This window comes from Pseudophryne corroboree, chromosome 1, assembly GCF_028390025.1.
Source record: "Pseudophryne corroboree isolate aPseCor3 chromosome 1, aPseCor3.hap2, whole genome shotgun sequence".
Taxonomy (NCBI): domain Eukaryota; kingdom Metazoa; phylum Chordata; class Amphibia; order Anura; family Myobatrachidae; genus Pseudophryne; species Pseudophryne corroboree.
This window is the reverse complement of record NC_086444.1, coordinates 488443041-488468011: the sequence shown is the minus strand read 5'-3', so window position 1 is coordinate 488468011 and position 24971 is coordinate 488443041.

Here is a 24971-nt window from a genome sequence, read left to right as displayed (position 1 = left end):
GTTCGGATTCAGAGGAACCGAACCCGCTCATCTCTAGTAACTGGCCTACATGTTTCACCCAATACTGATCTTCCTCAGGGTCATGACTATGGGGTTGATCATATTATAAACGAAGGGTGTGTTTTAACACTGGCAACGGCACCCGAGCTCTCAACCTTCATGAGATTACCTCAGGCTGAATTTGCGCCAAATTGCTCTGAGCTCTGTGGGACAGTGAGCACTTTTGTGTGAATTCCTAAAGTGCGGATACTGTCGCGATGATTCACACCCACAAAATCATTGCGACTAATAGAATTGACCACAATGTATCTACAAAGTGACACATATTAGCACTGGTCACATATTTTTAGTATTAATGCAGTGGATTTTGAGTATCAAGATAATTCCTTTGATGTCTCTTGTTAAACAAATTTATATTTTTAAAGGTGATATTAAACTATTATTTTTTATAAGGTATATAATTTCTCTTTACTAGTTGCTTGCATGGCCAGTTTGTATGTAAACGTAAAGCGCAACGGACTTTGCTGTGCTATATAAGAAACTGTTAATAAATAAATAAACATCTGTTAATAAGAAGAATCTTTGTGCACTCAATAAATGTATTTATTTTTTAAATAAATATTTTTGGGCAGTATGTTTTCCATACAGAAAGTAATCTATTTGTCAGTGATGCGGTTATGTGACCAGCAGTCACAATACTGATGCTGGGATCCCGAACCCTGAATATCTCGCCATTCGGCATGCTGACCAACAGGGACTATTACCACTCATGGATGTACACGACACTCATAGAGTGGGAGTAGAACTTGTGGCGAGCACAGCAAGCCACCAATACCGCAAGGGGCTCTGTTACCAACGCCGCCCTTGCTGGCTATCTAACACCTGGAATCCCAGCGTTGGTATTGTGACCGGCGGTCTCCTGACCACTGGTCACACATACTGAACCCATTTAATACTGTGCTTTAAAGCACAAGGGACACAAAAACCTATATTATTTACCATGTATCAAGATCCTGGGGAACACTTGACCAATTATCCCTAAAGACAGCTATATATGCACATATATTACCTGCAGGAGAAGCACCAATATACATTTATACTGTTATTTGTGCTGAATGTGACTGGAGGCAGCTGAGTTGCTCCAGGACCGCAGGTTCCTTCTTCATATGGCTCCTCTGCATGTTGCAGAGTCTATACTTTCTGCCTGGAGCAGCTTGGGGCCAGGTGCCAGCTGCAGGGCCTGCTGGCTGCATGGTAAGAATGGAAAGAGTGCCCTTCAGGCACAGAAGACTGAAGCCTGCTGCTATTATTGACTGTGCTCCCCGGCTCCACCGCAGCGCCGCATAAGCAGAGACATCATGACATGATGACGTCTCTCCACACGCAGGGCGCAGAAAGGAAGAACTAGAATGGAGATCTGGGGACAGCAGGGGCCGGGCGCCGTTAGCGTATACACACTGCAGCGGGTACCCTGCAACTGGCCTTTAGCTGTGGCGGTGGCTATTAGACAATGGTAAGCCGGGGCGCACTGCGTACATGTATGTGATTTGTTGTGGCAGGCATCTGGCACTTCAGACTGGCATGCATCCAGAGCATGCAGGACTGTGGGCCTATTTTCAATGTGGGGCCTGGAGCTGCAGCTACATCCGCACCATTGTTAATACGGCCCTTACTGCATGTAACTAAATCGGCTACTAATGTTCAGCTGTCCAGTTTTGGAGAGCCTGTGCTCACTGTAGTTTCAATTTTCTCCCTTAACTGAAAAGACTGTCAGCTGGTATGGATTTCTACTGCTGTAACACATCCACTTCACGGATTGACATACTGTGAATTCAGATGGGCTATTTTGCATACCACTCTTGTAAAGCATGGTTATTTGAGTTACTGTCACCTTCCTGTTGTTAGGCGCCGGGGTCCGCTCGTCGGTACGGCCCGGCGCCTAGCAACCAGGGACGCCGTGCGCGTACAGCCGCCGGCTCCCTGGCAACGCTAGACGCCGGGCGCACAGAGCCGCTCAGACCCTAGCAACGGGGACGCCACGTTCGGGCCGCGTTCCCCGTTGCTGGGTCTTTTCTAATTGTATAATGGTGTGCTGGCCGTGCAGCATGCAAGCTGCACGGCATTACTTGTGATTACCCAGTCTGGCTCCTGATTGGGGAGCTCACAGTTATAAGCACCCTTTGGACTTCTCACAGACGCCGGTGATAGCTTCCTGTTTGCCTGTGTTGGTTACAGAGAGTTTCCAGTCCTGCTCAATCCGGTTGTTCCTGTCCTCAGTGATCCTGTACTCGGAAATTGTCATCTGTTCCTGGAGTCTGACCGAGCACCTTTAACATCCTGTGGTGTTCGTGAGTCGCGGCGTAGCCGTGTGTTGCGGCTTGACCGCTTACTGTTTATTATTTTGTATCTTTGTGTTCTGGAGCTTTTGCGGAGGATTCCGCTCCCCCTGATCCACTCTGGTATCCAGCGGTGCTGGATAGGAGTTACGGATCAGTGGATCTTTGGTTGTCCTTTTCCCTGGCGGCTAGTCCGCACATACTTTTTGGTTTAGTTAGTTAGCTTGTAACCCCTGGCCTGGTTGCTTAGTCAGAGGGCCCCTTGTTATCACCCTGTCTCGGATTTCCCTTTGTCTCCCATTAAGACCTGAGGGGGCATCGGGGTTGGGCAGACATAATCCGCCCTTCGAACGCGGCTGCCATGGGCTCAAGCAGCCATAGTCTCGCAGGGGATTTCTGATAACACGGGCGAGACAACGGAGTTAGGGCGCCAGGGGTTACTAGGCTCTCCTGCTCCCACAACCAGTATATCTTTCCAGTACTCAGACCTCTGCCATAAGATCTCCTCTGGTCTGGAGTACGGGAATCATAACATTATCACCGGCCAGACTAAATTTAAAATTAAACAGGAGTTAATTTTTTCCCTTGTTCAGTTGGGAGATTTGTCGGCCTCATGAATCCCACCGGTGTCGGGCCAAATCCTGGCCAGCTTCTAGTTAGCCAGATTCAAGAGCTTACTCAGATGGTTCAGGATCTGTCTCTTCGGGTGAGGTCACAGGAAGATCTGTTACGGACTTCCCCGAGGGTCATTCCTGAACCAAAAATGCATCTGCCTGACCGTTTTTCTGGGGATAGAAAACAGTTTTTTAATTTTAAAGAGTCTTGTAAACTTTATTTTCGTTTGAGACCAGTCTCCTCAGGTACGGAGGCTCAGCGGGTTGGAATTATTATTTCTCTGCTTCAGGGGGATCCTCAGACCTGGGCTTTTGGTTTAAAGACAGACGATCCGGCTTTATTTTCTGTAGACGCCTTTCTAAAGTCTTTAGGGCTATTGTATGACGACCCTGATAGAGAGGCATCCGCCGAGAGTCAGTTGCGTGCTCTCAGACAGGGTAGGAATCCCGCAGAGATTTATTGTACGGAGTTTCGCCGTTGGTCGAACGACTGTGGATGGAATGACCCAGCCCTGCGCAGTCAGTTTCGCCTCGGCTTATCTGAGTCTATAAAAGACAGTCTCCTTCAGTATCCCGCTCCTGAGACTCTCGATAAACTCATGGAGCTCTCTATTAAGATTGATCGTCGGCTCAGAGAGCGGAGGGCTGAAAAAGGAGCATCTGTCGGGTCAACTCCTTGTGTTTTTTCCATCCCTGTGGACATAGAGTAGCCTATGCAGATAGGTCTCTCCAAACTGTCTTCTGAAGAAAGAACCAGAAGGCAAAATTCTGGTCTTTGTTTATACTGTGGAGGTAAGGGACATTTTGCCCGTAGTTGTCCGAACAAGTCTGGAAACGTCTCGACCAAGTGAATTGTGAGGGGGTTCACTTTGGTCTGCAGCTTATCTCCTCAAATAATTCACTGTTAGTCCCAGCTAAAGTTTCCTTTGGCAGCCTCTGTTCCTCGGTCTCTGTTTTTGTGGACAGTGGAGCTGCAGGGAACTTTATGGATTTGACATGGGCCAAGACCTTAGGTATTCCTCAGTTAGCCTTGGGTAGGTGTATCACCATGCATGGTTTAGATGGGAGTCCCTTGTCCAATGGGGTTATTTCTCTCTGTACACCTCCTGTTCTACTCTCGGTAGGAGCTCTGCATTCTGAAAAAATTGAGTTTTTCCTCACCCATTGCCCAGCAGTTCCAGTGGTTCTGGGTCACCCTTGGCTGGCCTTTCATAATCCCATCATTGATTGTCAGTCGGGGGAGATCTCACAATGGGGTACCATCTGTAATAAGGAATGTATTACGCTTCCCATCAGAATAGCTGCTGCCATTCCCGCACCCATTCCTGTGGAATACCAGGATTTTGTTGATGTTTTTTCCAAGGGCAATGCGGATATTCTGCCTCCCCATAGGCCTTATGATTGTGCTATTGAGCTAATTCCTGGTGCCACTTTGCCTAAGGGAAGGTTATATGCATTGTCCGGACCTGAAACTGTGGCCATGAATGAGTATGTTAAAGAAAGCCTAGGGAAAGGATTTATCAGGCCATCTAAATCCCCTTTAAGTGCAGGCTTCTTCTTCGTAGAAAAGAAGGATGGTTCACTCAGACCCTGCATTGACTTTAGAGCCTTGAATAAAATATCAGTAAAAAATACTTACCCTCTGCCACTGATCTCTGTCCTCTTTGATCAGCTACGTTCGGCTGTGATTTTTTCTAAGATTGACCTGAGAGGAGCATATAACCTCATCAGAATCAAGTCAGGGGATGAGTGGAAAACGGCATTCAGTACTCAGTCAGGCCACTATGAGTATCTGGTTATGCCATTCGGCCTGTCTAACGCTCCGGCAGTTTTCCAGGATCTCATTAACGATGTGCTACGTGAATTTCTTGGAAAATTCGTTGTAGTCTACTTAGACGATATTTTGATTTATTCTGACTCTGTAGAACAACATGTTACCCAGGTGCGTCATGTTCTAAAAAAATTACGTGAAAATCACCTATATGCCAAGCTGGAGAAGTGTGAATTTCATGTCACGGAGGTATCCTTTTTAGGATACATTATTTCCCCTCGGGGATTCCGTATGGAACCAAAGAAGCTCCAAGCCATCCTTAGTTGGGCGCAACCCACCAACTTAAAAGCAATTCAGCGCTTTTTAGGGTTTGCGAACTACTATAGAAGATTTATTCACTCTTTCTCTGACCTAGTTGCTCCCATTGTGGCACTGACTAAGAAGGGAGCGGATCCTACCAATTGGTCACGTGAAGCCGAGCTATCTTTTCAGGCCTTGAAACAAGCCTTTGTCTCAGCCCCTGTCCTCAGACACCCCAACCCAGAATTGCCTTTCATTGTTGAGGTTGATGCCTCAGAGGTTGGAGTAGGGGCTATCCTATCTCAGAAGGATCCGGATTCCCTTGAATTACACCCTTGTGCCTTTATGTCCAGAAAATTCTCTTCTGCTGAATCCAACTACGATGTTGGTAACCGGGAATTGCTGGCTATTAAATGGGCTTTCGAGGAGTGGAGGCATTGGCTTGAGGGAGCGACTCATATCATTTCAGTTTTGACTGATCACAAAAATCTTCAATACATTGAATCAGCTAAACGACTGAATGCCCGGCAGGCTCGTTGGGCTTTATTTTTTACTCGTTTCAAATTCATTATCACCTTCAGGCCAGGTTCCAAGAATACCAAGGCAGATGCCCTGTCACGCAGTTTTCTTCCAGTTCAAGACAACAGTCCTGTTACTCCCATACTTCCGTCTTCAGTCATTCGGGCAGGCCTCACACAGGATTTATTTACCCAGTTAAAGCTGCTTCAACATCAGGCTCCTGGAAATACTCCTGCTGGTCGTCTTTTTGTCCCTGAGTTTTTGAGAGCAACTGTTTTGACGGAGTTTCATGATAGCAAAGTTGCCGGGCATCCGGGAATCGCTAAGACTTTGGAATTAGTCTCCCGCTCAGTATGGTGGCCTGGTCTTTCCAAAGACATTAAGGAGTTTGTTTTTTCGTGTCAGGTCTGTGCACAGCATAAAGTTCCCCGTTCTTTGCCTATCGGTCAGCTTATGCCCTTGAATGTTCCTCTTAGGCCATGGTCTCATATCTCCATGGATTTTGTGGTGGACCTCCCTCTGTCAGCCGGATGCCGAGTCATATGGGTGGTAGTGGACCGTTTTAGTAAAATGGCCCATTTCATTGCTCTTCCCCGATTGCCATCTGCCCAGGGATTGGCAGTCTTGTTCCTCCGCCATGTTTTCAGACTCCATGGGTTACCCACTGATATTGTTTCCGATCGGGGTCCACAATTCATTGCACAGTTTTGGAAATCTTTTTGTGTCTCATTGAAGATGAAATTATCTTTAACGTCAGGCTACCATCCCCAATCCAACGGGCAGACTGAGCGAGTTAATCAATCACTAAAACAATATTTGCGGTTGTACTCGGCCAAACTCCAAAATGACTGGTCTGAGTTTCTTCCATTGGCGGAGTTCGCTTACAATAATGCCTGTCATTCCTCCACCAATGTGTCTCCATTTTTTGCAGTTTTTGGTTTTCACCCCAGAGCTAATTCCTTTTTTCAACATTCCTCTGTCTCCTCACTGACCTTGACCTCTCATCTTAGGCTCATTTGGAGAAAAGTGCACCTGGCTCTCAGAAAAGCGGCATTTCAGGAAAAGAGATTTTCTGACAGGCTCCGGCGGCCGTGCACTTTTAAAGTAGGAGATAGGGTGTGGTTGTCGACTCGCAACATTAAACTTCGACAAACCTCAGCCAGATTGGGTCCTAAATTTATTGGACCATTTCACATTATCAAAAAAGTCAATCCAGTTGCCTTCCGGTTACGTTTACCAAAAACTTTACGGATCGGAAATACTTTCCATTGCTCATTGCTGAAACCATATGTTTCGTCCAGTAGATTTCCTCGTAAGATATCTCAGGGGAGATCACCAATTGTTGTACAGGGTCAGCAGGAGTTCTTGGTGGAGAAGGTTCTCGATTCCAAGTTGTCCCGGGGTCGGCTTTATTTTTTGGTGCATTGGAGAGGTTATGGTCCAGAAGAAAGGTCTTGGGTCCTGGATAAGGATCTCCATGCCCCGAGGCTCAAGAGGGCATTTTTTCGAGAATTTCCTCGGAAACCGGGCTTTAGGGGTTCCTTGACCCCTCCTCAAGGGGGGGGGGTACTGTTAGGCGCCGGGTCCGCTCGTCGGTACGGCCCGGCGCCTAGCAACCAGGGACGCCGTGCGCGTACAGCCGCCGGCTCCCTGGCAACGCTAGACGCCGGGCGCACGGAGCCGCTCAGACCCTAGCAACGGGGACGCCACGTTCGGGCCGCGTTCCCCATTGCTGGGTCTTTTCTAATTGTATAATGGTGTGCTGGCCGTGCAGCATGCAAGCTGCACGGCATTACTTGTGATTACCCAGTCTGGCTCCTGATTGGGGAGCTCACAGTTATAAGCACCCTTTGGACTTCTCACAGACGCCGGTGATAGCTTCCTGTTTGCCTGTGTTGGTTACAGAGAGTTTCCAGTCCTGCTCAATCCGGTTGTTCCTGTCCTCAGTGATCCTGTACTCGGAAATTGTCATCTGTTCCTGGAGTCTGACCGAGCACCTTTAACATCCTGTGGTGTTCGTGAGTCGCGGCGTAGCCGTGTGTTGCGGCTTGACCGCTTACTGTTTATTATTTTGTATCTTTGTGTTCTGGAGCTTTTGCGGAGGATTCCGCTCCCCCTGATCCACTTTGGTATCCAGCGGTGCTGGATAGGAGTTACGGATCAGTGGATCTTTGGTTGTCCTTTTCCCTGGCGGCTAGTCCGCACATACTTTTTGGTTTAGTTAGTTAGCTTGTAACCCCTGGCCTGGTTGCTTAGTCAGAGGGCCCCTTGTTATCACCCTGTCTCGGATTTCCCTTTGTCTCCCATTAAGACCTGAGGGGGCATCGGGGTTGGGCAGACATAATCCGCCCTTCGAACGCGGCTGCCATGGGCTCAAGCAACCATAGTCTCGCAGGGGATTTCTGATAACACGGGCGAGACAACGGAGTTAGGGCGCCAGGGGTTACTAGGCTCTCCTGCTCCCACAACCAGTATATCTTTCCAGTACTCAGACCTCTGCCATAAGATCTCCTCTGGTCTGGAGTACGGGAATCATAACACCTGTCAGCTAGAACCAGTCTAGCTATTTTCCTCTGACCAATCTCATTAGCAAGGAATTTTCAGTAACAGAATTGGTACTTTCTACATGTTCTTCATTTTGTTCACAATTTTCTGTAAATTCTAGGAGATCAGCTGTTTCTGAGATACTGAAACTGCATACTCCGTGTGGCACCAACAATAAATCCATGGTCAAAGTTACTTAGATCACATTTCTTCCCCATTCTGGTGTTTAGTCTGAACAGCTGATCCTCTTAATACAGTGTTTTATGCTTTCAGCTGCTGCCACATGATTGGCTGATTAGATACTGTATTTGCATAATTGACCAGATGCACAGGCGAACCTACATTTGGAAAAGGAGGAATTACATTTTTAACAATGTTCTGCACACGTATCAGCCAGGGGTTAAGTACAAAATGTTGACAGTCATAATGTCATTAGACAAAACAATTCCTCCTACGGCGCTGCACAAGGAAGCAGCACGAGATGGTACAGAATAGGTAGGTACCAACATATAACAAAGCATATAGAAAAAAAGGTACAATCTCACTTGCACTCCAAAATGTCCCAAACTTATGATGGTCCTCAGTGTGATGATTTCACAAAAGGATCAAATGATGTAATGTCCGATGGTGAACACATGAAAAGTAAAAATCATAAAATAGTGTAATACTGTAAATACACTCAATTCCACCAGTAGGTGATTGAAGGAAAGGAGAGTGTGTAGATAGTCCCAATACAATTCTAAGTCCTTCCTTCCTTTACATCGACACCCAAAGTGGTGAAAGATGCAAACTTGAGCAGATTCTTCTTACATGTATGCTTACTTGTAGCATAATTGGTGTATCTAGAGAAACAACTTTTTTGTTTCTCTAGATACACAAACTGGGAACAAGCTGCTAGCTGTCATATCAGTACTTACAACACTGCTGTCAACTTGCTAAAGATACCGCAGAGCGTCAAAACGCTAGTCGTGGCTCTGTCTGTGCCTGGGCATGCCCGCCTGGGTGCACCTAACGCCGAGAGTGTCTCCGGATGGCCGGGCACGCATGCCTGTGACGGAGATGCGCCCCATTCACTAGATTGGGAGAGCATCTCCGTCGCACGCCCAGATGGAGACGCTAAGAATGGGAGCGTCTCTGTGGACTCCCGGTGTGACTAAGCAGACGGATCGCTTAGTCACGCCGGGAGTGCACGCCTGTGATGGAGCCGCCTCAGACATCATGTAGACAGTGATGAAATGTTGACATGTTAGAATGCTGAAATTTTTTCCCTGTTGGCCCAGCATTGATTTACCTTCTCCTGATGGCTGCAGCAGCTTCAGCTGCATTTTCCGGGTCCTGTTGGTCATGTTACTTCCACTTCTGGGTCAAACCCTGATCCTCCGGTGTTTTGGTAAGTATTTCTCCACTATCCCTAACCCTTCATCTAATGCCTAACCGTAACCCCCCCCCATGCAGCCTAACCCTCCTGCCTCCAGCCTAACACTAATCCTTCTGTTGATATTTTGCCTGTCAACATTTAAATAATGTCAACATCATGACTGTTGACACTGTGGTGTTGACATTTTTATTGTCAACATTTTGACTTCATCCCATCACCAGTTACAGTACCAGTTACGAAAGCCTATACATTGCAAGTTTTCTATCAATGGCACCAGATGCAATGTGGCATTCTGGAACTACACATCACGTAATTTTCTGGGAATGGAATTCCTCTTGAGGGACTGATGAAAAGTTGGTATTAAAAGGTGAGCAACTCCTAGAAAAAGCATAGGTTTTATACTGTAAAACAAATTTCAACAGAGCTGCAAGGCTAATGTTCAAAAAAAATATATATAAAAAAACAGGCCATCAAACTATAATAAAAGGCTAACGCTGCTCCTCACCTCTTTGGGGGAAAATCAAGTGTTTTTGCACTGGCGGCCTCTAGATGGTGCCCAACAGAGCAATTCAATTGTGCTGCCGGCACTGACATTACTGTTATGTTGTTAAGTCATTTTGACGGGCTGGTAACTAGTCCTGTAATAACTGGCTGTCTTGTCAAACTATAAAGTACTAGTTACTAGTGATGAGCGGGTTCGGATCCTCGGGATCCGACCCGCCCGAACTTCACCTTTTTTTTACACGGGTCCGAACGACTCGGATCCTCCCGCCTTGCTCGGTTAACCCGAGCGCTCCCGAACGTCATCATCCCGCTGTCGGATTCTCGCGAGATTCGGATTCTTTATAAGGAGCCGCGCGTCGCCGCCATTTTCACACGTGCATTGAGATTGATAGGGAGAGGACGTGGCTGGCGTCCTCTCCGTTATATTAGAAAAGAACAGAGTAAACTGAGTGACTTAGTTATGTGGGGAGGATTGGGGACGGGGAGCAGCTGTTAGGGAGTACAGTGCAGGGTTTACCACCAGTGAGTTAGTTTAATCCTTTGTTTCTCTGCCTGAAAAAAACGCTCCACCATATCTGTACTCAGTGTGCTGCACTGCTGCATGATATATCTGTGCTGAGTGCACTGCTCACACTGCCTAATTGTGGGGACTGGGGAGCAGTTATAGCAGGAGTACAGTGCACAGTTTTGCTGACAGTGACCACCAGTCCAGTATACGTTTGTCTGCCTGAAAAACACTCCTGTGGTGTTTTTTTTTTCTTCTTCATACTAGTTTAGCAGTCTGCTGACAGTGTCCACCAGGTCCGTTATATACAGTATATTATATATATAAGCAGTACGGTAGGCCACGGCTGTACCTACCTCTGTGTCGTCAGTGCACTCGTCGTCCATAAGTAATATAATACTATACTTACTATCCATCCATCTACATTGTATACCTACCTGTGGTGGTTTTTTTTTTCTTCATACTAGTTTAGCAGTCTGCTGACAGTGTCCACCAGGTCCGTTATATACAGTATATTATATATATAAGCAGTACGGTAGGCCACGGCTGTACCTACCTCTGTGTCGTCAGTGCACTCGTCGTCCATAAGTAATATAATACTATACTATCCATCCATCTACATTGTATACCTACCTGTGGTGGTTTTTTTTTTTCTTCATACTAGTTTAGCAGTCTGCTGACAGTGTCCACCAGGTCCGTTATATACAGTATATTATATATATAAGCAGTACGGTAGGCCACGGCTGTACCTACCTCTGTGTCGTCAGTGCACTCGTCGTCCATAAGTAATATAATACTATACTTACTATCCATCCATCTACATTGTATACCTACCTGTGGTGGTTTTTTTTTTCTTCATACTAGTTTAGCAGTCTGCTGACAGTGTCCACCAGGTCCGTTATTATTATACAGTATATTATATATATATAGCAGTACGGTAGGCCACGGCTGTACCTACCTCTGTGTCGTCAGTCACTCGTCCTCCATAAGTAATATAATACTATACTATCCATCCATCTACATCGTATACCTGTGGTGGCTTTTAGTTGTGCGCATTAAAATATGGAGAACAAAAATGTGGAGGTTAAAAAAATAGGTAAAGATCAAGATCCACTTCCACCTCGTGCTGAAGCTGCTGCCACTAGTCATGGCCGAGACGATGAAATGCCATCAACGTCGTCTGCCAAGGCCGATGCCCAATGTCATAGTACAGAGCATGTAAAATCCAAAACACAAAAGATCAGTAAAAAAAATGACCCAAAAATCAAAATTAAAAGCATCTGAGGAGAAGCGTAAACTTGCCAATATGCCATTTACGACACGGAGTGGCAAGGAACGGCTGGGGCCCTGGCCTATGTTCATGGCTAGTGGTTCAGCTTCACATGAGGATGGAAGCACTCATCCTCTCGCTAGAAAAAAGAAAAGACTTGCGGCAAAAGCACAGCAAAGAACTGTGCATTCTTCGAAATCCAAAATCCCAAAGGAGAGTCCAATTGTGTCAGTTGCGATGCCTGACCTTCCCAACACTGGACGGGAAGAGCTTGCGCCTTCCACCATTTGCACGCCCCCAGCAAGTGCTGGAAGGAGCACCCGCAGTCCAGTTCCTGATAGTCAAATTGAAGATGTCACTGTTGAAGTACACCAGGATGAGGATATGGGTGTTGCTGGCGCTTGGGAGGAAATTGACAAGGAGGATTCTGATGGTGAGGTGGTTTGTTTAAGTCAGGCCCCCTGGGAGACACCTGTTGTCCATGGGAGGAATATGGCCATTGACATGCCTGGTCAAAATACAAAAAAAAATCAGCTCTTCAGTGTGGAATTATTTCAACAGAAATGCGGACAACTGGTGTCAAGCCGTGTGTTGCCTTTGTCAAGCTGTAATAAGTAGGGGTAAGGACGTTAACCACCTCGGAACATCCTCCCTTATACGTCACCTGCAGCGCATTCATAATAAGTCAGTGACAAGTTCAAAAACTTTGGGCGACAGCGGAAGCAGTCCACTGACAAGTAAATCCCTTCCTCTTGTAACCAAGCTCGCGCAAACCACACCACCAACTCCCTCAGTGTCAATTTCCTCCTTACCCAGGAAAGCCAATAGTCCTGCAGGCCATGTCACTGGCAAGTCTGACGAGTCCTCTCCTGCCTGGGATTCCTCCGATGCATCCTTGAGTGTAACGCCTACTGCTGCTGGCGCTGCTGTTGTTGCTGCTGGGAGTCGATCGTCATCCCAGAGGGGAAGTCGTAAGACCACTTTTACTACTTCCAGTAAGCAATTGACTGTCCAACAGTCCTTTTCGAGGAAGATGAAATATCACAGCAGTCATCCTGTTGCAAAGCGGATAACTGAGGCCTTGACAACTATGTTGGTATTAGATGTGCGTCCAGTATCTGCCGTTAGTTCACAGGTAACTAGACAATTGCTTGAGGTAGAGTGCCCCATTACCAAATACCATCTAGGTTCCACTTCTCTAGGCAGGCGATACCGAGAATGTACACGGACGTCAGAAAAAGACTCACCAGTGTCCTAAAAAATGCAGTTGTACCCAATGTCCACTTAACCACGGACATGTGGACAAGTGGAACAGGGCAGACTCAGGACTACATGACTGTGACAGCCCACTGGGTAGATGTATTGCCTCCCGCTGCAAGAACAGCAGCGGCGGCACCAGTAGCAGCATCTCGCAAACGCCAACTTGTTCCTAGGCAGGCTACGCTTTGTATCACCGCTTTCCAGAATACGCACACAGCTGAAAACCTCTTACGGCAACTGAGGAAGATCATCGCAGAATGGCTTACCCCAATTGGACTCTCCTGTGGATTTGTGGCATCGGACAACGCCAGCAATATTGTGCGTGCATTACATCTGGGCATATTCCAGCACGTCCCATGTTTTGCACATACCTTGAATTTGGTGGTGCAGAATTATTTAAAAAACGACAGGGGCATGCAAGAGATGCTGTCGGTGGACAGAAGAATTGCGGGCCACTTTCGGCGTACAGGCACCGCGTACAGAAGACTGGAGCACCATCAAAAACACCTGAACCTGCCCTGCCATCATCTGAAGCAAGAGGTGGTAACGAGGTGGAATTCAACCCTCTATATGCTTCAGAGGATGGAGGAGCAGCAAAAGGCCATTCAAGCCTATACATCTGGCCACGATATAGGCAAAAGAGGTGGAATGCACCTGTCTCAAGCGCAGTGGAGAATGATTTCAACGTTGTGCAAGGTTCTGCAACCTTTTGAACTTGCCACACGTGAAGTCAGTTCAGACACTGCCAGCCTGAGTCAGGTCATTCCCCTCATCAGGCTTTTGCAGAAGAAGCTGGAGGCATTGAAGGAGGAGCTAAAACAGAGCGATTCCGCTAGGCATGTGGGACTTGTGGATGGAGCCCTTCATTCGCTTAACCAGGATTCACGGGTGGTCAATCTGTTGAAATCAGAGCACTACATTTTGGCCACCGTGCTCGATCCTAGATTTAAAACCTACGTTGGATCTCTCTTTCCGGCAGACACAAGTCTGCAGAGGTTCAAAGAACTGCTGGTGAGAAAATTGTCAAGTCAAGCGGAACGCGACCCGTCAACATCTCCTCCTGCACATTCTCCCGCAACTGGGGGTGCGAGGAAAAGGCTACGAATTCCGAGCCCACCCGCTGGCGGTGATGCAGGGCAGTCTGGAGCGACTGCTGATGCTGACATCTGGTCCGGACTGAAGGACCTGCCAACGATTACTGACATGTCGTCTACTGTCACTGCATATGATTCTCTCACCATTGAAAGAATGGTGGAGGATTATATGAGTGACCGCATCCAAGTAGGCACGTCAGACAGTCCGTACGTATACTGGCAGGAAAAAGAGGCAATTTGGAGGCCCTTGCACAAACTGGCTTTATTCTACCTAAGTTGCCCTCCCTCCAGTGTGTACTCCGAAAGAGTGTTTAGTGCCGCCGCTCACCTTGTCAGCAATCGGCGTACGAGGTTACTTCCAGAAAATGTGGAGAAGATGATGTTCATTAAAATGAATTATAATCAATTCCTCCATGGAGACATTCACCAGCAGCAATTGCCTCCAGAAAGTACACGGGGACCTGAGATGGTGGATTCCAGTGGGGACGAATTAATAATCTGTGAGGAGGGGGATGTACACAGTGAAAGGGGTGATGAATCGGACGATGATGATGAGGTGGACATCTTGCCTCTGTAGAGCCAGTTTGTGCAAGGAGAGATTGATTGCTTCTTTTTTGGTGGGGGCCCAAACCAACCAGTCATTTCAGTCACAGTCGTGTGGCAGACCCTGTCGCTGAAATGATGGGTTCGTTAAAGTGTGCATGTCCTGTTTATACAACATAAGGGTGGGTGGGAGGGCCCAAGGACAATTCCATCTTGCACCTCTTTTTTCTTTCATTTTTCTTTGCGTCATGTGCTGTTTGGGGAGTATTTTTTTAAGTGCCATCCTGTCTGACACTGCAGTGCCACTCCTAGATGTGCCAGGTGTTTGTGTCGGCCACTAGGGTCGCTTAGCTTAGTCGTCACACAGCTACCTCATTGCGCCTCTTTTTTTCTTTGCGTCATGTGCTGTTTGGGGAGTATTTTTTGGAAGGGCCATTCTGCGTGACACTGCAGTGCCACTCCTAGATGGGCCAGGTGTTTGTGTCGGCCACTAGGGTCGCTTAGCTTAGTCACACAACGACTTTGGTGCAGCTCTTTTTTTCTTTGTATCATGTGCTGTTTGGGGACTATTTTTTTAAGTGCCATCCTGTCTGACACTGCAGTGCCACTCCTAGATGGGCCAGGTGTTTGTGTCGGCCACTAGGGTCGCTTAGCTTAGTCGTCACACAGCTACCTCATTACGCCTCTTTTTTTCTTTGCGTCATGTGCTGTTTGGGGAGTATTTTTTTGAAGGGCCAATCTGCGTGACACTGCAGTGCCACTCCTAGATGGGCCAGGTGTTTGTGTCGGCCACTTGGGTCGCTTAGCTTAGTCACACAACGACTTTGGTGCAGCTCTTTTTTTCTTTGCATCATGTGCTGTTTGTGGACTATTTTTTGAAGTGCCATCCTGTCTGACACTGCAGTGCCACTCCTAGATGGGCCAGGTGTTTGTGTCGGCCACTTGTGTCGCTTAGCTTAGTCACACAGCGACCTTGGTGCGCCTCTTTTTTTCTTTGCATCATGTGCTGTTTGGGGACTATTTTTTTGAAGTGCCATCCTGCCTGACACTGCAATGCCACTCCTAGATGGGCCAGGTGTTTGTGTCGGCCACTTGTGTCGCTTAGCTTAGCCATCCAGCGACCTCGGTGCAAATATTAGGACCAAAAATAATATTGTGAGGTGTGAGGTGTTCAGAATAGACTGAAAATGAGTGGAAATTATGGTTATTGAGGTTAATAATACTATGGGATCAAAATGACCCCCAAAATCTATGATTTAAGCTGTTTTTTAGGGTTTTTTGAAAAAAACACCCGAATCCAAAACACACCCGAATCCGACAAAAAAAATTCAGTGAAGTTTTGCCAAAACGTGTTCGAACCCAAAACACGGCCACGGAACCGTACCCAAAACCAAAACACAAAACCCGAAAAATTTCAGGTGCACATCACTACTAGTTACACACACACCTCACAGGCTTAGTGGGATGTATGCAAGGTGTAAAGTACCTGACATTAAATCTGTTGCGCAATAGCAAGAGCAAAAAAGTCACTAAATGAAAATGTGCTGTTGTGATCTAATAACATAGGTGGTCATTCCGAGTTGATCGCTAGTTGCATTTGTTCGCTGTGCAGCGCTGAGGATAAAAAATGGCACTTCTGCACATGCGTATGCGGAACAATGGGCACACGTGACATGCTATTACAATGAACGATGTAGTTTCACACAGGGTCTAGCGATGCATTTCAGTTGCACTGGTTACCGCAGAGTGATTGACAAGTGGGCGTTTCTGGGTGTCAACTGACCGTTTTCAGGGAGTGTTCAGAAAAACACAGGCGTGCTAGGAAAAACGCAGGTGTGGCTGGGCGAACGCAGGGCGTGTTTGTGACGTCAAATCCGGAACTGAATGGTCTGAAGTGATTGCAAGCGCTGAGTAGCTTTGAAGCTACTCTGAAATTGCACAAAATGATTTTGTAGCCGCTCTGCGTTACAATCATTTGCACTTCTGCTAAGCAAAAATACACTCCCAGTGGGCAGCGGCATAGCGTTTGCACGGCTGCAAAAAAAACTGCTAGCGAGCGATCAACTCGGAATGATCACCATCAGGGCCGGATTAACAATGGGGTGGATGGAGCTGCAGCTCCAGGCCCCCCACTGAAAATAGGCCCATAGGCTCCAATGCAATGCAGCCAGTGTTGACAGGAAAATATATTCCTGTCATCACCAGCAGCACAGCTCCCTCATCTCCCGGCTGCTCAGTTACTTCCATACCAAACCAGCTGGGCGAAGTTCAGTTCAGACCACGAAGATGCCCGGAGAGGAGAAGCAGGTGGGCGGCGACGAGGGCGGGACTGAGATAATTACATCATTAAGCCCCGCCTACTCACCAGGAAAGGCCACAGTAGGTTAATATTTGCATAGGGGCGGAGCTAAATTATGCGATTAGCATATAATTGCGTCATTAGGCTCCGCCCCCTCCACCAGTCCGCGATTTTGCTCTGTCTTTCTCCACATTCTGCCCACTTCACTAGGAAGTGGGCACAATGCGGGAGGTGTGCCCACTCTTCCGGGGCTGCGGGGGACTACTCGAAAAACCGGGTGTCTCCCGCAGAATCCGGGAGAGTAGGTAAGTATGCCACGAAGCTGGCTGTCCCACTCCCTGCCTGAATCGGCCTGAAGCCCCGCCCCGGACCCAACAGAGGCCCCACCCCCACCCGTCCAGAAGCCCCGGAGGCTCCGCCCCCACCCATCCCAAAGCTCCGCCCCCTCATCTGATGGGGCACTGGCTGCACAGTAGCATATTCACCATTTACCCTGTCTGGTGGCACAGCACATAATGAATGTAATAGGACAGCAAAAGAGCAAGGTAGGTGGTGGGGTAGTGTCAGTACTTCAGTACATATATAATGTAACAGGACAGGGGGCATAAGTTAAATAATTATATTATAAAGAAGGGGACAGGAAACTCAATATATATAAAGAAGGCATCATTTGCATAAGTGAAATAAACATATAAGGCGGCACAGGCTCACAAGTTCAATATAAAGGGGGTCAGCAGGTGCAACTAAAATATCAAAGTGGTGATGTGGTTATAGCATAAATAAATATAACTGGGGCAGGTGACAACATAAATATGAAAGGCTAGTGCCACACATAGCGGCCGCGAGGAGACTGCACATCATACTTGCCTACTATTGAAAAAGCATTTCAGGGAGATGTGACAGTAGCACCTATCAGTGCGGGCGCGTACTGCTACATCTGAGAGGCGTGTCATGAAAATGACTTACATCCAAATGTAAATGAGCCCCAAAGTCAGTAAGAGCTATTTGTTGAAGAAAAGACTCATATTTTGCAGGATTTGTCTGTGTATTGTGTTTTACAAGAGCTTCCATATACTGTAAGTGGCCACAAGAAACCTTTAAAATTCATGTAGCCTTATAACCAATACAGGGAAATGGCACTGATGATACCATTGAAATGTATGTATCTATGATTTATTTTTGTTCAGGGAGATTGAGGGGCCATTCAGGGATTGAGGGAGATTGCTGCTATTTCAGGGAGTCTCCTGCAGAATGAGGGAGGGTAGGCAACTTTGCTGCACATGGGTGCCTATGCAGGTGCCCACACATGTGCAGCAGTCCCACTGCCGCCAGGATGACAGGACGGCGGGATTTCAATGTGAACACAAACATTTCAATGTATGTGTTTACACAGTGCGGCTGAAATCCTGTGTGTCACTGGCCGGATCCTGTTCTGCAGCATCGCGCAGAACAGGATCTGTGTGTGCACACAAAATCCCCTCCCGGGTAAGCAGGACTCGCTTGGCCGCTATGTGTGGCCCTTGCTAAGGGCTCATGTGGCATAAATTAATAAAATGACCATTAATCAAAGATGGCTCCATTTATTCACAGCACTGAGGTTGTGGGTTTGATTCCCACCTTGGGTCTGTGCGGAGTTTGTATATTCTCACCTTGTGTGGGTTTCCTCCGGGTACTCCGGTTTCCTTCCACAAGTTGTTTCCCTACATAAATTAACCTCAGTGTGTAAGTGTGTGCATGTACAGTACATGAGGTAGGGAACATAGACTGTAAGCTCCACTGGGACCAGGACTGATGTGGATGGCCAAATACCGTATATACTCGAGTATAAGTCGACCCGAATATAAGCCGAGGCACCTAATTTTACCACAAAACCTGGGAAAACTTATTGACTCGAGTATAAGCCTAGGGTGGGAAATGCAGCTCTAGCTGTACACAGCCCTCATAGTGCCAGATATGCCCTCATACTGCCAGATATGCCCCCACAGTGCCAGATGTGCCAGATATGCCCTCATGCTGCCAGATATGCCCCACAGTGCCAGATATGCCCTCATGCTGCCAGATATGCCCCACAGTGCCAGATATGCCCTCATGCTGCCAGATATGCCCCCCAATGCCAGATGTGCCAGATATGCCCCACAGTGCCAGATATGCCCTCATGCTGCCAGATATGCCCCACAGTGCCAGATATGCCCTCATGCTGCCAGATATGCCCCACAATGCCAGATGTGCCAGATTTGCCCCACAGTGCCAGATATGCCCTCATGCTGCCAGATGTGCCAGATATGCCCCACAGTGCCAGTTACCGTACTTACCCTCCGTCGCTCCCGTGCTGTCCTCTGAAGAAGGGACATGGAGGGCACAGCGTGCGGTTCTCCTGTGTCCCTCCTGCGTCTCTGGCGGCAGCAGCGTGTGTGTGTTAAAGGAAGTGCCGGTTCGTGCACTTCCTTTAACACACACATGCCATTGCCGCCGGAGACGCAGGAGGGACACAGGAGAGCCGCGCGCTGTGCCCTCCGTGTCCCTCCTTAATACTGACTTGAGTATAAGCCGAAGGGGCTTTTTCAGCACAAATTGAAGTGCTGAAAAAGTCGGTTTATACTCGAGTATATACGGTAGGTATGGTTTCAGATTTATTTAAAATTCATTTAAAAAAATTGTAAAAATCAATAAACATTGACAAAAAAAATCGATATTTATTTGGACCCGTTTACAATCCAAAACCAGAGTTCTGTTTTTAAATCCAAGTTCCAAACTGACAACAGACACTGATGGAGGAGGGGAGGTGCCAGAGTATGAGGGATGGAGGCGAGGGGGAGCCGGAGTGTGAGGGAACAAGCAGGTGATGGAAGAAAGGAGGTGCCAGAGTATGAGGGATGAAGGAGAGGAGGTGCCGAAGTATGAGGAATGGAGGTGAGGGGGAGCCAGAATGTGAGAGGACAAGCAGGTTATGGAGAAGAGGGGGAGCCAGAATGTGAGGGAATAAGCAGGTTATGGAGAAGAGGGGGAGCCAGAATGTGAGGGAATGAGCAGGTGATGGAGGAGAGGAGGTGCCAGAGTATGAGGGATGGAGGAGAGGATGAGCCGTAGTATGAGGGATGGAGGAGAGAGGGAGCCAGAATGTGAGGGAATGAGCAGGTGATGGAGGAGAGGAGGCGCCGCAGTATGAGGAATGGAGGAGAGGGGGAGCCGGAGTGTGAGGGATGGAGGAGAGGGGGGGCCAGAATGTGAAGGAAGGAGCAGGTGATGGAGGAGAGAAGGTGTCGGAGTATGAGAGATGAAGGAGAGGAGGTGCTGGAGTATGAGGGATGGAGGAGAGGGGTAGCCAGAATGTAAAGGAATGAGCAGGTGATGGAGGAGAGGAGGTGCAAGACTATGAGGGATGGAGGAGGGGGGGGGGGGCGGAGTGTGAGGGATGGAGCAGAGGGGGAGCCAGAATGTGAGGGAATGAGCAGGTGATGGAGGAGAGGAGGTGCAAGACTATGAGGGATGGAGGAGAGGGGGGGGGGCGGAGTGTAAGGGATGGAGCAGAGGGGCAGCCAGAATGTGAGGGAACGAGCAGGTGATGGAGGAGAGGAGGTGCAAGACTATGAGGGATGGAGGAGAGGGGGGGGGGGTGCGGAGTGTGAGGGATGGAGCAGAGGGGGAGCCAGAATGTGAGGGAACGAGCAGGTGATGGAGGAGAGGAGGTGCCGGAGTATGAGGGATGAAGGAGAGGAGGTGCCGAAGTATGAGGGATGGAGGAGAGGTGGGGTGGAGGAGAGTGTGAGGGAGGGAACACGTGATGGAGGAGAGGAGGAGCTGGAGCGTGAGGGATGGAGCAGAGTGATGGAGAAGAGGAGGTGCTGGAGGCCATAGGGCGATATGCGGGTCATGGGGCAAAGTCTCAGCTTTAGCACATTTTTTATATGCCATCAGACCATCCAGATGCCCCTTACATGCTTTCAGACACCTTCATATGCCCATATATGTCATTACACATTTTCACATGCCCCTTATATACCATTAGACCCAACTAGGTATGCCATCAGACTCTGCCCCCTCATAGACTCTACCCCCTGTTTAGGGCTACTTCAGAAATGTCCCTGGCTGGTTTTCCATCCCAATACGCCCCTGCCTCCATGAATGTCAGAGCAAAGCAGGTGTGCAAAACCCGGCGAGTTGCAGCATACACCAGGCCCTGGGGTCTCCTCTCCCATATTTAAGTGGTGTCTGTCAGTAAGTTTATCTGTGTTTTGTGTATGTGTCTGTCAGTAAGCGTTGTCTGTGTCAGTAAGTTTATCTGTGTTGTCTTTGTCAGTAAGAAACATCTTTCAATAAGTGCGTGTGTTAGTAAGTGGAACCTGTGTCAGGAAGGGGTGTCTGTGTTAGTAAGTGGTATCTGTAAGGGGTGTTTGTGTCAGTAAGGGTGTCTGTGTCAATAAGGGGTGTCTGTTTATGTATGTGTGTCTGTTAGTAAGGGGTGTTTGTGTCAGTAAGGGTGTCTGTGTCCGTAAGGGCTGTTTGTGCCAGTAAGTGTGTTTGTATTAGTAAGTGTGCCTATGTCAGTAAGTGTGCCTGTGTCAGTGCATTTGTGTCAGTAAGAGGAATCTGTGTTAGTAAGGGGTGTCTGTGTCAGTAAGTGATATCAGACAGTCAGGGGTGTTTGTGCCTGTATGTTTGTGTCAGTAAATTGTATCTTCCTCAGTAATGGGTATGTCATTAAGTATGTATGTGCCAGTAAGCGATGTCTGTGTTCATAAGGGCTATCTGTCAGTAAGTGGTGTCAGTGTCTATAATTGTGTGTATCAGTAAGTGTTTGACAGTAAGTCTCTGACAGTGGTGTGTGTCAAGTGGTGTGTGTCGGTGTGCCTGTATCAGTGTGTCTGTCAGTAAGTGGTATCTGTGTCGATAAGTGTGTCCCAGAAGCCCTCATTTGCCGGTTCACTCTGTATAGCCACACTCATGGCACAGGCCACACACCCTATTTATACCAAACTGGTCACAACACTAGTCACACCACAGCAGCGCTTGTCACACCTCCTTCCGAGGCACACAATAGGCCCTTCATAAGTTTCAGCTTCAGGCCCATGTGGACCTTAATCCTGCACTGATCACCATACTATAGTACAACAATTTTAATACTGATTATTTATCATATCAATTCACATAAAAAATATGAATTTACAATACATAGAAAATTCTGTAGTTGTCAAATCACAGTTTTATCAGAAAAATGCTAATCAGTAAACTCTTATTTGTGTAACAGTCTCTTTGTTGAAATACGCAGGGGACTATTCAATTTAGGGCAAACTTGGTGAAGCGCCGTTACAAAAGGGTGGTAACTGTAGATCATCTCATTCCTCTCTAGCCCCCATCTTACCACAGACTGACATGTGGCCATACTCATTCACAACCAAAGCCTACCTGTGGCTTATTCAATTGACACCTATCATATCTGCCTCAAATAAATACTTTATATTGGTCTAAAGGTGGGTACACACTAATAGATATATCTGCAGATCAATTGATCTGCAGATATATCTATGGACGGATCGGGCAGTGTGTTCAGCATACACACTGCCCGATCCGTCGGGGACTGACGGCATGAACTGGGCGGGCGTGTACACACGCCCGCCCAGTTCAGCTGTCAATCACCGCCGGCCGCCGCAGCATGTGTACGGGCGGTCGGCCGACCGCCCCGTACACACACAGTGATGTGCCAATATATCGGTAGATATATTGGGGGTAATTCCAAGTTGATCGCAGCAGGATTTTTGATAGCAACTGGGCAAAACCATGTGCACTGCAGGGGAGGCAGATATAACATGTGCAGAAAGAGTTAGATTTGGGTAGGTTATTTTATTTCTGTGCAGGGTAAATACTGGCTGCTTTATTTTTACACTGCAAATTAGATTGCAGATTGAACACACCCCACCCAAATCTAACTCTCTCTGCACATGTTATATCTGCCTCCCCTGCAGTGCACATGGTTTTGCCCAATTGCTAACAAAAATCCTGCTGCGATCAACTTGGAATTACCCCCATTGGCCGTCAGCTGTGCTGCGCGGCCGACGCGATATACGTCTGTGAACGACGGAGTTCACAGACGTATCGCCCGTACACACTGGCCGACGGTCCCGCGATATATCGGCCATTTAAGAGAACGGACGATATATCGACCAGTGTGTACGGGCCTTAAGTTGTTAACTGAGAGGAAATTTTCCTGTTCAGATGTAAGAAAACTTTCTTAATAGTCTAGCACTGTGTGTGTAAGGAACAAGTTGTTATAATGTGTAACTTACAATGAAGTGACAACAGGGGTTAAAATGGGGTGGAACGAGGTGGAACTGAGGGCCTAAATCAGACCTGATCGTAGCAGCAAATTTGTTAGCAGTTGGGCAAAACCATGTGCACTGTAGGGGGGGGGGGGGCATATATAACATCTGCAGAGAGAGTTATGGTACCCATACACTTGTGCGATTGCTTTCGGCACGATGTCGGGCCCAATTTCCCTTGAAACTCACCTTGAGACAAATCTCATCTAAAGTGCATTTTTAGTGCATTCGATGCGCATACAATCCTGAGATTTATCTCATGCCCCTTACGGCCGGAAATCGGGTGGTATCGGATGATCGAATTCGAGCACATCTCATGCTGCCCAAAAGCACACCAGATTTATCTGCCAGATTAAGAAATATATAACTAGAGGACTGGCCTATATGGGGGATATATAAACAAGCAGCATAAACGGTGTGCAGTGGCCAGTGGTATAGCCTGCCTACCTTGTGCGGTGTTTGGGAGCTCAGCAGCGTGCTTGCAGCCTCCTCTCCAGTCTTGTGCGCAGTGAGGGGAAGAGGAGTGTCCAGGAAGTCATCTCCTGTCTTCACATATCGCACATCGCGGAGTGATACATCGAAAGTGGTAAAAAACAGCATGCGATCACGCCCCGATTCGAGAAATATTAAGTGCAGCACATACTATCTTGAGACGCGAGATTCGACCGGCGTGCCCGCGCATCGCGTCGAAAGGTACCTAAAATGTGCATACAATCCCCCGATTTCTCTCACAGATCCAGTCGAAATCGAAGGTTAGTACCGATTATCTCACAAGTGTATGGGCACCATTAGATTTGGGTGTGGTGTGTTCAAACTGAAATCTAAATTGCAGTACAGGTTGAGTATCCCATATCCATATATTCCGAAATACGGAATATTCCGAAATACGGACTTTTGTGAGTGAGAGTGAGATAGTGAAACCTTTGTTTTTTGATGTCTCAATGTACACAAACTTTGTTTAATACACAAAGTTATTAAAAATATTGTATTAAATGACCTTCAGGCTGTGTGTATAAGGTGTATATGAAACATAAATGAATTGTGTGAATGTAGACACACTTTGTTTAATGCACAAAGTTATAAAAAATATTGGCTAAAATGACCTTCAGGCTGTGTGTATAAGGTGTATATGTAACATAAATGCTTTCTGTGCTTAGATTTAGGTCCCATTGCCATGATATCTCACTATTGTATGCAATTATTCCAAAATACGGAAAAATCCGATATCCAAAGTACCTCTGGTCCCAAGCATTTTGGATAAGGGAGACTCAACCTGTATAAAAATAAAGCAGCCAGTGTTTTTTTCCATGCACGGAAACAATATAACCCACACAGGGTCTAGGGGTGCTGTCCTGTCACTGTGGTGTCCCTGTGATGTAAGGGGTTCTGTCCTGTCTGTCACTGGTGTTTTATGTGCTGTTAGGGGTGCTGTAGCTGTACATGGGTGTTGCTATCCTTGCTACTGTGCTGTACAGGGGCACTGTCCTCCTGTATGCTGTGAAAATACAGGGGTGCTGGCCCTCTCTTGTATGCTGTAACAATTCAGGGGTTCTGTGAAAATAAATGTACACTGACTCTGTCTTGTATGCTGTAAAAATGCAGGGGTGTTGTGAAAATAAATGTACACTAGCCCTGTCCTGTATGCTGTAAAAATTCAGGGGTGCAGTGAAGATAAATGTACACTGGCCCTGTCTTGTATGCTGTAAAAATTCAGGGGTTC